Source organism: Rousettus aegyptiacus, unplaced genomic scaffold (genome assembly GCF_014176215.1).
Source record: "Rousettus aegyptiacus isolate mRouAeg1 unplaced genomic scaffold, mRouAeg1.p scaffold_m13_p_14, whole genome shotgun sequence".
Lineage (NCBI taxonomy): Eukaryota > Metazoa > Chordata > Mammalia > Chiroptera > Pteropodidae > Rousettus > Rousettus aegyptiacus.
In genome coordinates, this window is record NW_023416289.1 from 9,638,407 (window position 1) to 9,651,717 (window position 13,311).

The window sequence follows — 13,311 nt, forward strand, 5'->3', positions numbered from 1 at the left end:
GTGTGACCAGGGTGCTCCCTATGGAGTGGGCAACTGTAAACAACCCCCCCACCCCACCCCACCACCACTCCTCCCTTTGCACCCAGTTTGGAGAGGAGTTTCTCAAGCTCCATTTTTCAGATGGGTCAAGTGAGGCCTAGAGAAAGAAGCCGATTTGCTCTCTAGGTCCCAAGACATTAAGGAGAAACCAAAGCCAGGTTTTCCAGCACCGGCCAGCTCACGCCCCCGGTCCATCCTCTGTGAGCCAACACATGAGAAATAAAGCTGCTCTGTTTGCCGAGAATTCCACTTCCCCCAGAGTTCTTCACGAGGGACATTCCTGAATTGGTAAAAAAAAAAAAAAAGGGAAAAAAAGAAAAAGAGGGGGTGGTGGACTGGTCCAGTCCAAACTCAGCGCTGATCAGCTGTGCAAGGCAGAGACAGAGGGCGTGTGGAGAAGTCCGAGGCTTGAAGGAGCTCCCAGCCTGAGTGCAGACTGTGAGTAGGTGTGCAGGACACTGGAGCCGGGACAAAGGAAGAGCGACACCGAGGGCCTGGGGGCGCAAAGGGACAGCTCCCTTGGAGAGGAGGCGGCTGGAGCAAGTGGGACTGGCAGCCTTCTGTGGGTCCGGGGTGGATTACAGGAGAATCTGGGGGGTTTGGGAGTTGGGGGAAGGGGAGGTAAAGGAAGAATTCGGTGGGCAGGTGAATGGGGAAGGGCATTCTGCTCAGGGAACAGCAGGTGCAAAGGGGTAGAGAGCAGTCAGCCAATAGGAGGGGTGGGCTGCTGGGCGGGGGCCTGACCGGGGCAATCCTGGGCTCTTGGAGCAATGGATCACTAGGGTCTTGTCCTATGGAAGAGAAGGCTGTCTGTCCTATGGGAGGTCGGCTGTCTGTCATATGGCTGTCTGTCCTATGGGAGAAGGGCTGTTCCTGACCTTTGAGGACGGACACCCCTCAGGAGTCTGAGAAAGGCAGAACGTCCTCCTCTTTCCCCTGCAATGCGAATGTCCCCTCATGTGCACTATTTCTGAGGTATTTTTACTTTTGATTGTGGTAAAATATACATCACATGGAAATGGCCATTTTAAACATTTTACGTGTACACTTCAGTGCCATTAAGCACAATTTACAATGTCGTGTGATCATCACCGCCACCTAGTTCCAGAACGTATTCCGTATCTTAAACACAAGCTTTACCCATGAAGCAAGTCCCTTGCCCCTCGCACCGGCCCCTGGCAACCTCTGTTCTCCTTCCTGTCCCGGAATCTACCTGTTCTAAGTACCTCACTATATATGTGATTTTTAAAGAACAGCTTATTGAGGTAACATGGACATATAATAAACTGTACAAAAGTACACAATTTGCTAAATTTTTGAATATATATATACACACATATACCATAACCCAGAAGATGACTCTCTCAATCACTGCCAAGAGTTTCCCCGAGCCCTTTGAAATTCCTCCCTCCCCCTGATCCCCGACACAGCCCCTGGACCGCTTTCTGTTCCCATTACATATTGCGTGATTCCATTTATTTAAAACTGTAGAGTTTTATTAAATGAATGGAATTACACGATATGTACTCTTTCTTTTGGGAATCCGGTTTTTTTTTTTTCCCTCTATGTAATTATTTTGAGCTTCGCCCGTGTCGTTACATGTATCGGTAGTTCATTGTTTCCATCGCGAAGTATTCCGCTGTGTGAATCTACCGTAATCTTATCCATTCACCCGCTGATGGATATTTAAGTTGTCTCCAGCTTTAGGTGATAGTAAGTAGAAATCTAGTGGATTTCTCTGCACTGATCTTGTGTCCTGCCACCTTGCTGATCTCGTTTATTAATTAGTTCATCTGGTTCCCAGTTCTGGAGGGGCGGCATTCAGTCATTTACCCTTTAGTTGTAAGCTTCTCACAGATGCTGTTTTCCAGGTTGAGAAGATTTTCTCTTTCTTTTTTTTTTTAGGCGAGGCAACCCTTGGTTGACCTCACAGATTTCAATGACCTTGTGAACTTACAATTCCTTATTTTTTAAATTTTTTTACGCCTACAGCACCTGGTCTTCCTAGGTGGTCTCCCATCCAAGTACTAACCAGGCCCGACCCTGCTTAGCTTCTGAGAGAGAAGATTTTCTATTCATGATTTGCTGACAGTTTGTGTTGTGAGTGGATGCAAAGGGCACAGAATCCTTTGCATCTGTTCAGGTGATCACAGGTTTTTCTTTTTCCATTTGCTAATATGGGGGCATTTACAATAATTTCTTTTTAAATAAAGCTGGCCCTTCATTCCTAGCACAGCACGTGATTAGATCAGGACTTGGGGGTCCAAGCTCCTCTGGAGCATCCTGGGTCCTGCCCCACAATGAGCCTGGGCCTTGGTCTCTGCCATCCAGGTGGAGGGAGGGAGAGGGCAAAGGGCAAGGGCGGGAAGAGCAAGCGAGGGCCCCCAGACACAGCAGCCCGGGCCTGCCCAGGGGAAGCTCCAGGAGAGCCGCCCCAGGTGAGCCTCTGGCCAACAGCAGGTGCGGTGAAGTGGCCTCTGCTCTCCCGCTGTCTTGCAGGGGAGACGCCCGGCCCAGCCCTGCTGTCTCCTCGCTTGTGAAGTGGAGATAATGAGACAGTGACATACGGGATACTGATGATAAATCGATTTCATTGAGCAGGTGAGCCAGCTAGCAAGTGCGCGGCAGGTGGGAGGTGCTGGGTAACGTGCGGGGCATCTCACAGGTGCCCAGAGCCGGTGGTGGCCGTGGAAGCTGACCTGGAGCTCGAGGAGCCACAGAGGCGGCCAGGGGCAGAAATGCAGCGCAGGGGCTGGGATTCACCCTGCCTCGGTGAAATTTGCAGAGGTGCGCGTTTGAGTGGAGCTGCCTCTGAGACAGGCATGGTCACTGTGCCTCACTCAGGTCCCAGTGGGGAGGAGAGGCTCAGATCTAGGGCTAGAGTTGGAGCCCAGATGCGCCTGGTTGTTCAGAGAGGTTTGTACTCTTCCAAAGGGTGGTGGACATCCCCAGGATTGATGCTAACTCTGGCTCCCTGCTGAGGGTAGGAGCTGAGAGAGGGAGCTGGGAGAGGAGAGAGAGGAATAAAGCAGCCAAGGAAACACGGTGTATTCTCTCCTTCCCTGTCTTGCCTCGTGCCTGCTTTTCCTCCAGCTTCTCAGGCTGCAGAGTGTTTAGCTGACCTAGTTCTCCTTCTCTTTTGGCCCTTAACTAACTATCTGGCCCAAATGTCCAACTCGTTCATTCAGATGTTGTTTACAGATGTTATAGTCTCCTGTGTGCCGAGCCGGCGCCAGGCTTGGGGATACAGTGATGAGGCCAGGACACGGCCCTGTCCTCTGGAGGCCATTCTTGTGGGGAGACAACGCACAAGTGAACACAGTCAAGATAATGTCAGAGTGGCAAGTGCCACAGAGGGTATAACGTGCGGTGACCTGGGACGGTCAGAGAAGGCCTCTCCATGCAGGTGATGTGTGAGTTGCCAAGAAGGAGCCGGCTGGGTAAAAATCTGGTGGGGAACATTCTAGGCAGAGGGAACAGGCAAAGTCCTTAAGGAGGAGTCGGTGTGACCTGTGGCTGGGCAGTCAGTGCCGGGACAGTGGGTGGAGCTGGGGGAGGAGTCAGCCTGCCAGGAAGTCACGGGGAGAAGTTAGGATTTATTCTAAGTGCAGATTCCAAGATTCTTCTGGAAACAAAGAATGGAATTTTATTCTTCCCTCACTGTCTGTCTTTTGGGTGCCTCTTGTTTAGAAATATATCTGAGGAGCTCTCAGAACTGGGAGGAAGGATTAGTGCCCACCAAATTCCTTATACCCACTACGTACCCATTTCCTGGCCGCCGTGGGGGTGGGAGGTACTGCCAGAAACAGCAGACTCTTGCCAGAAATACTTGGGAGGTTACTACTTCCCCCCTCACCCAGGGGGCTGGTGACTGAGTCAATGGAATGAAAGCCCAGCCTCTTTGCCTTGGGATGGGAAGACTGTGGTGTTATGTAAAAATGCTTCAGAGCCTCTGAGACTTGCCCTTCCCTACCCTGCCCCCACCCCTCCCTCACAGGTTTCTCCCAAGAGCATGCCCTGAATAGCTCATGCGAAACTGAACCCCTGCCTCAGGCTCTGCTTCTGGGGAAGCCGCTCTCAGGCCATTACGGCCAAGCGTTCTCTGGTTTAGAAATTGAGGTTCCGGGATTAGAGGGTTGTTCCTTCTAGCTCTGAAAGTTTCTAAAACTGTGTGATTTACTCAGTCACACAGCAAAGTAGTGGCAGAGCCAAGCCCGCAAATCACAGCCTACAGGCCCGGGGGTGGGGCCTGGCGGTGAACGTGGTTCGGACACCAAGGTCTCTCAGCTGCGGTTTGCCAGCAGCTGTGCTCCCAGGTCAAGCTTCATCTCAGGTAAGCTCCCTCTCTGCCATTATTACTCCAGAGACCTTGGAACCCTACTCCCTTCCCTCTGTGCTGGAATAATTCACACTGAAGTGTGAAAGATTGGCGGCTCAGAGATAATGCATCTTGAAGAGAAGATGCTTGTTAATCCAAATGCATTTTTAATTCGATGATCTTTCTGTCGGGATGATAAAGTGAGTTGGAAAAATGCATACAGTGCGATTCTGCCTTCGAGGTCGCGAGGGAGCCAGACACCAGGAGATTCCTCAGCTTTTCCAAGGACTGGCTTCCCCGCCCTCATTTCTGCTTCTCCTCGCCCTCCACTCCCCATAATCTGGCTACACGTGTTGAGAAATGCTGTGTCTTCTGCAGGTTTCCACAGCAGGGCCTGTCAAAGGTGTGAGTCATTGGAGGGGAAGGCGACTCTAAACTAAAGAAATAATTTTGCCAAAAGTGCATTTTTTTAAAAAAAGAACATCCTGATGGTTTGGCCTAAACTCCTTGATACGTTGCTTATTTCTTGGAACTCTAGAGGACGCTGTATGATTTAGTAAATGTCCATGCCATTTTCTCAAGCATTGGCATCACTTGTTGGCTCGGGAAGTTTTATGGCATAAGTTTGGGGACAGTGGGTGGAGGTACTTCTGAGGGATTGCAGCCACCCAGTTCCTTATCTAAGAGTTCCTTGGAAATGCAGAGTGCCAGGCCCCACCCTGGACCTGCTGAGTCAGAATCTGTATTTTAACAAGATTCCCAGGCCATTTGTGCCCACAGCACAGTGTGAGGAGCCTGCCCTGGACCAGACTCCTCCAATGTGGTCCTTAAACTTAGCATTCCCCGGGAGAAGCAGCTTGTTAGAAATGTAAGTTCATGGGCTCCAGACCTACTCGATCTCATGGCCAAAGGCAGGGCCTGGAAGCCTGTGATTAAACAGCTTCTCCAGGTGAGTGGTCAGCATCACTGACCTTCGAGAAGCCGTGAAGCTCGGGTCTGACACCGATTGCAGCCGAGGCTCAGCTGCGGAGCAGGTGTTGCGTGAAGAGCTTGTTCGGCTCCGCTTTGTGGCTTCCTGAAGCTCACAGGCCGGCACCTCACAGAGATTCTGGGATGTTTCTCCTTTGCTCTGCCAAAGAGGTAACTACTGATGTTTCAGGGCGCTTAAGCGAATTGCCCGAGGTCTTTCTATCTTACAGCGTTTGGCATAGCAATACTGACCTTAGATGTTCGTGGCAGATGTTTGTGGCAGTCGGTGACCTGTTACAGAGTAATAAAACTCCCTGTAAATATTTAACGTTGCCTTTTACTAAATGGCAGAGACTTGTGGGACAAGAGCTGGGGCAGATCTTTTGGGTCTTGATCCAGGCTCAGGCGCTGTTACTTCGGCTCTTCTCTTTTGCTGTTTAATGTTTCAATTAGATGATACATTCGTATGGTTTGAACATCATGTGAGAAAGAACCAGAGTGAAAGTTTTTCTTTTACTCCTAGTTCATAACCCACTAGCCCTCTCCTCTCCCAGGCAACTGTTTTTAGTTTACTGGGTCTAATCTAATTAAAGCCAATCCTTGGGAAAGCTGAGGAATCTCCCGATGTATGGATCCCCTCATTACCCCCCAAATCTCTGGACTTGCTTTATATGCATTTTTCCAATTCACTTTATCACCTTGGCAAAAAGTCTGTCAAATCATAGATCTATTTGGGTTAACAAGCATCTTTTAAGGGTGCACCATTTCTGGAAGATTCTAAATTGCCAATCTTTCACACTTCAGTGTGAATTATTTTAATACAGGGTTGCTATGCACATACAAGCATATATACATATGTATATATGTACATATATGTATATGTGTGTGTGCGTGTATATGTGTGTGTGTGTGTATATATATAATGCTTTGCCACCTCTGCTGAACACATTTTACAAAACTGAATACACGCGCTTTGTGCCTGGCTTGTTTCCCTGAATATATAATGCTATTTTGTCACGTGGTGAACACTCATGTTGTTTCTGATCCGCTGTCACAGAGACTGTACCTGTGGCATTTTGCAAGTGTATGTTATAGATGTATGATAAAGTCCCAGAAATGGGATTGCTAAGTACCACGTGTCTAATTTTGAGAGAGATCACCAACTTGCCCTTCCTGGTGTTCGTACCGATTTACGCCTCCACCGGTTTTGGATGAGAAGTTACTATTTTCCCACATCGTTGCCAATGCATTAAAATTGTCACATAACTCTATTTTTATCAATTTGATAGGTGAGAAATAGTGACTCAACTAGTCTTAATTTAAATTTGTTATGAAAACCTTTAAACTTATAATGTGTTTAAAGAGACTATTTCTCTTTCTTTTTCTATGACTGTCTTAAACACATTCTTTGCTTATTTAAAAAATTGGTTCGTTGCTTTTTTCATTTTTATTTCTTGGAGCTGTTTATTTATTAGGGAGATTAGCCTTTTGCTTTTGATATAAATTGGATCCAGTTTAGTGTTTTCCTTTTATTTTGGTGATGGTTTGTTTGTTTTATATCCGCAGGTTTTATTTTCATGCAGTCAAATTTACCCGTCATTTCTTTTATGGCTTCTGAATATTGAATCATAGGGACAAAGGTCTTCCCCACTTCAAGATAATAGGACATGTCCTTTTTTTTTCTTCTATTATTTTATGTTCCAATTTTGATCCATTTGAAATTTATCCTGATCCTATGAGGTATAGATCCACCTGTCCCCCCTAACCTCCGATGGTTATCTTTTCCCTGATGAATTGAGAAGCTGCTTATCACAAGCTTTTTTCTCATATGTATGTAGGCTTATTTCAGAACTTGTTATTCTTTTTATTGGTTCCTCTGGCTGTTCATGTTCATTCATGTTCCCACTGTTTGGCTTACTAAGCCTTACAATATTTAAAAGTATTTTTTTAATATGTGGAAGTGCTGCTTTCTCATTTTTAAACCTATTCCAGTCTATTTTTGTTTCTTCATTTTTCTGTTTGAACTTTAAAATCTAATATTTAAGTACACACACACGTGTTGGTGTTTTTATCGGAATCGCTTTAATAAAAGTTGAAGTATAACACACATACAGGAAAGCGAATAAATTCTATACAGGTTAATGAGTTATCACAAAGTGAACACAGAGTAAACTATTAACCACGTCTGGAACAGGACCCAAACCCTCAGACACCCAAACAGTTACTCCCTTAGACTTCTGCCAGATAATCATCCTTGTTTCTTATGTCCTAGATTGCTTTTGCTATTTTTATTTTTACCTTTATATATATATGGGTGGTTTTGCATCTGGCTTTCTTTTGCTCAACATGATATTTGTGAAATTTACCCATTCTCCTATTGATGTCCATTTAAGTTCTCAGTTTTTGGCGATCGCACGTAGCTTTTGGTGTTCGTATATATACATTTCTGTTGGATATTTACGTAACAAGAGGACTTTCTGGGCCATGGGATATGCATATGTCCAGCTTCAGAAAAACTGCCAAACTCTTTTCCAAGTAGATGAGTAACAATTTGCTTTCCTTCCAGTAGAGTCTGAAAATTCCAGTTTTTGTCCATTCTTGCAACACTTGGTTTTGTTGGTCTTTTTAATTTTATTAATTCTGGTGTGTATGTAGTGGTAATTAATTGTAGTTTTAGTTTTTACTTCTCTAATAACTAAATTCAGCATTTATGTATATGTCTATGTATACATATATATCATTTAAGTATCCTCTTCTGTGAAATTTATTGGGATTGCTCTAAATTTACACATTAACTTCAGAGAATTGACTTATCTATAATGTTGAATCTTTCTATCTAGGAATGTACTATGTCTTTCCATTTAAGTCTTCTGTGTCCTTCAGTATTATTTACGGTTTTTTAGTATATAGCGTGCGTATATTCTTTTAAGTTTACTCAGATATTTTATTTTATTATTTTTTTGTGTGTGTGGAGTCTTATAACTGGCTATTGTTTGTAGTTGTTCCTTAGTTGATTCTCTTGGATATTCAGGGCTTATAACCATATCATCTATAAATGGAAAAAATTCCACTTCCTCTCATCCATTTTTAAAATGTTTACTGAGATATAATTGACATAGATAGGTATACTATATATATAATACACTTATATAATGATTTTATATATGTATATAGTATGAAATGATCATCACTATAAATTTAGTTCATATCCATCACCACACAGTTATAAATATTTTTTCTTGTGATGAGAACTTTTAAGATTTACTCTCAGTGACTTTCAAATATACAATACAGTGTCGTTAACTATAGTCACCATGTGCCCCCACTATCCAGTTCCTGTATCTCTAATTTATTTTGCTTCTCTAATTGCATTGGCTAGTACCTCCTGTACAGTGATACCAGGCTTGTGTGTATCGTTCCCGACTTTAGTGGGAATGCTTCTGATGTTTTCCGGTTAAGCAAAATGCCGGCTTTTATCTGAGATGAATGTATCTTATCATGTTAAGGATTTATCCATCAATTCCTTCTTTAATGAATTATTTTTTTTTTTTTTAAGGAAAGGGTGTTGGAGTTTGTCAAATGCTTATTTAACATTTATGGATCTCCTAGGATCTATTATTATGTTATAGTAAGAATAGCATCTATTATATGTTATTATGTTATAGCACATCATCCATGCATTTCTGCAATAAGTTCCCTTTGTCCTTTTAATGTGCTGTGCCACCCTATTGGAGAAGCTTCTTTGAACCAACAGCTGCTGTGGACTCCTCTGGACAGGGTCCACGGCCATGCACAGAGTCTGGACGTAAGAGCTGAGGTTTCCTTTCCTGACATGAGGAACTGTTGATTTGATTTTCTTCTGAGAAACCTAGCTCCAAAGTCCTTCCTGGTGTAATGGGCAATAGAAACCTGGTTTTGCCACTGAAAAAAAAAAAAACTGTATGATTCTGGTTTCAACCTTTTTCAGTTTAGCTCTCTTGTTGTTTTTGTTAACTTTCAATTCAGAACAAAACATACCAAAAACCCCAAAACAAAACTAAACAATCTTTATCCTGTGATCCTGGGTTTTGTTTATACAGTACCTTGGAGGATGTCCCAATAGGTTTTTAGAGACTCTGGGCTATTATTAAAACTAAACTTGAAATGCACTGCCCTAATGTTTCTCAATAAGGGGAAAAGAAGTTATAAGGGTCTGGGTCTGTAACAAAGAAAACCCTTTGGGTTCTTTGTCACAGGGGAATGCAGTGACCAATGCCTAGAAGAGGCATGCACTTGGCAGTTCTGCCCAGTGGTTAAGACAATAGCATCTGCTCTGGTTTGTCTGGGCTCCGACCCCTACTCTGTGGTTTACTGCTTGTGTGACCTCAGGTAAGTTTTGTCACCCCTCTGGCCCTCATTTTCCTCATAAGAGTGAAGATAATCATAGTTCCTACATCTAACCTCACCGTGAGGATTCAGTCAGTTAATGGCAAGTTCCTTGGCATATTGAAGCACCCCAAAAGTGTGGGGGACCCTAGTGCGGAGAGGGCTAGTTGGTCTCTGCATTCAGTGACGTTCCTGACCTTCGTTGACCCTAAACCTCATGCAGATAGCTGCAAGGTGTGCTTAGACAAGTGACTAGCAAGTTCCTAGGGTCAGGAACTTCTAAAATGTAGCAAAATAACAAAACTGGAAATCGGCTTTTGCAAGTGTCTAGGCTATGGAAAGCAAAGGAATGGAGCTGAAGATTCCTCACGGCTGACATGTCAGATAGTAAATTCGTGAGCAAGTGGTTCCTAACCAGACTTTCCTGTGGTCTGTAATTCTGAGGCTCGGAGCTCCCTCAGAAACGAGCCGGTTCGCTTTGGAATGGGGCATCGGCAAGGTGGCTCTCTTGGGTAGTTATGCCCATAGTCCTATAGTATTTGCATTTCAGACAATGTAGGGGGTGTTATTGCAGAGAGAACAACTTTGCGTGGTGGATGGACATGAAGGAGAGCCACTGGGTAGGGTCCCGCTGGGCAGTGCGGGCCCCACTAGGCGTGAGTTCTGAACCGCACTGGGCTGGCTCTCCTTCAGACGTCCTGATCCGGTGAAGCAGGAGCCAGGTGGAGGCTCCGTCACCAGCTCGCTGTTTCTAATGAGCTGTTTTCAACATTTCAAATCGGAGTATAATTTACTCGACATGCACAGACCTTAAATGTTCCATTGGATGGTGTGTTAGTTTTCTAGGGTCACTGTGACAAAACACCACAAATTGGGGGGCTCAAAAGAACAGGCGTATTCTCTCCCCAGTCTGGAGCCTAGAAATCCAAAATGAAGGTGTCAGCAGGGCCAGGACCGCGCGCCGTCTCTAGGGGCGGATCTTCCGTTGCCTCTTCCTGGCTTCCGGTGGCCGCGGGCATTTCCCGGCATCCCTTGCTGGTGGGCATGTCATTCCATCACCGTGTGGTGTTGTTCTCCCTGGGTGCCTCTATTTTCCCTTCTCATGAGGACGCCAGTCACTGGATTCGGGCTCACCCTTAGCTGCTGTGACCTCGCTCTCATTTAACGAATTCGATCTGCAAAGACTCTCTTGGCAAATAAGGTCACATTCTCAGGTTATGGATGGACATGAACTTTGGGGGGACGCTATTCGTCCCAGTACCGACGGTCTTTGACAATCGTGCACACCCATGTGAAAGCCACCCGAATCGAAAGCGAGGACATGTCCATGGTCCTGGAAAGTTCCCTCTGCCCCTCTGCACTCAGTTCCTGTCACTGCCACCCACCTCAGACAACCACTGTTCTGACTTCTGTCACCATAGGTTAATGTTTTAGCTGTTCTTGCGTTCAAATCAGTGGAATTATATAGCTCATGCTGTTTGTATCTGGCGTCTTGTTTATAATAATGTTTTTGAGATTCATCCATGTCATTGCATGGATTAGTGGTGTTTTTGTTGTTGTCTGGTTTTTTTGCTGAGTAATATTTCATTGTGTAATCATACCATAGTCTGTATATCCATTTTCGTATTGATGGACGCTTGGATTGTTTTCGGTTTTTGGAACTGCATGTTATTCATAATACAAATATAGCAGCAATACGCATTCTTATTCATTCTTTTTTTGGATGTATATACGTATTTATATATTTTTTAAATTGAGGTGTAATTGACATATATAATATGTTAGTTTCAAGTATAGTACATAGTGATTCGATATTTGTATATATTGCAAAATGATCACCACAGTAAGTTCAGTTAACGTCCATCACCATACACTTACAACACTTCTTTTCTTGTGATGAGGACTTTGAAGACCTACTCTCTCAGCAACCTTCAGATAGGAAATACAATATTATTAACTGTGGTCACCAAGCTGTACATAGCATCCCCGGGACGTACTTACCTTATACCTGGAAGTTTGTGCCTTTTGACCCCCTTCGCCCCTATGTGGATGTATGTTTGGATTTTTCTAGATTAACCACTAGGAGTGGCATTGCCACGTCACAGGTCAGATGTGTGTTTAACTCTGTGAGAATTGCCAGACAGTTTTCCAAAATGATTGTGCCGATTTATACTCCCAAGGGCGATGTGCGAGAATTCCAGCTGCTCGATATCCCTATGAACTTGGTTATTTTCTTGGTGACAGTTGTTTTCTTTGATGCAGAGAGAGGTTAACTATCTGCAGAGGTTTCTGTCAATGGAGCTGTCGTGCTAAAGACCCTCCAGCTCCTGAGGTCTACCTCATTCCTTTTCGCTTTGTTTTGTTTTCTCCTCATCCTGTCCTCCAAGGAAGCTTTCGGGAACAAAGGTCTGCTGGAGTCCTTTTGTCCACTGTCCCTTTTTCCCAAGAGTGGCACTAAGATGGACGCCTGTTCTTCCACTCTTGAGTCTCCTTGCTGGTTGGAGGTCAGAGGTTGGAGGTCAGACCCCTCACAAGGACATCAGCCACTTCCTCGAAGCAGAAGCTGTTTAGAGCTGTCAAGTGTCCCATGTGACTAATTGCACATTGGGTTTCTTTCTTTCTTTCACAATCAAGTAAGTCTTTTCCTCACAAGTCTCTATTGACTGTGCAAAAAGCAACAGCAATAAAGGAAATCATTCAAAATTAAAAGTGAGTGTGGGTGTGTGTGTGAGTGTGCCCCTCCTGCCTTGTGCCCTGAGCTGCTGGGAGAAGTTCCGGCTACCCAAGACCTTGAGCTGGAATACACAGGTTGGCAAACAATTTTCTTACTTCTTTTTATTCATCTTTCTTAAATGTATATATAGCTCATATTTATTTCAATGTTTAATATTAGAAGTGTGTTTTGGGTCTTTATTTGGAGGTGTAGTGATTTTCTGTGACCAGAACTATGCCCTAAGAACTTACCTCTTGTTTGTATCTATCAGTCTGCAATAAAATTGGTTTCATCATACATCGTTTCGCTTAAAGTTGCAGTTTCCAAGAACCTATTAACCATATTAAAGGAGAACTTTCTGTACTAAGCTACTGGGCACCATATGCCTGTTCATGTTCCAGGCTTTCCATAAGCAGAAACTTGGTGGATCCTGACATAATCCTTTGGTGTTAGAATTCCGCATGAAGCCATTTTACAGATGAGGAGCTTGCGGTGAAAAAAGAGAATCCTCACCTCGCCCAAGGCCAGGTGGAGCCAGAATTTGAACTAGACCATCTAGCTTCAGAGTCTGTGTGCTATCAGCATGTTTTTTTTTCCTTAGGGTCATTCACGTTTCAGAAACCTAACCACATTTATTTAAAAAGAAAACTTTGTATTGCTACCAGAAATAGGATATCCATATCACTGGTCATAAATAGATGATAACCATAAAAAGAAAAACTCTTATAACAACACTATTCTAGCTTGTTCTTGTTGCTACTTTTCCAAATTTATTATTATTTTTTAATGCTTTGTGCTTTTGGTGTCATAGCTAAGAATGTTTTTTGCCTAACTCAAAGCCATAAAGATTTTCTCCAAGGTTTTCTTCTAGAATTTTTATAGTTTTAAGTTTTACAATTAAGTTGTA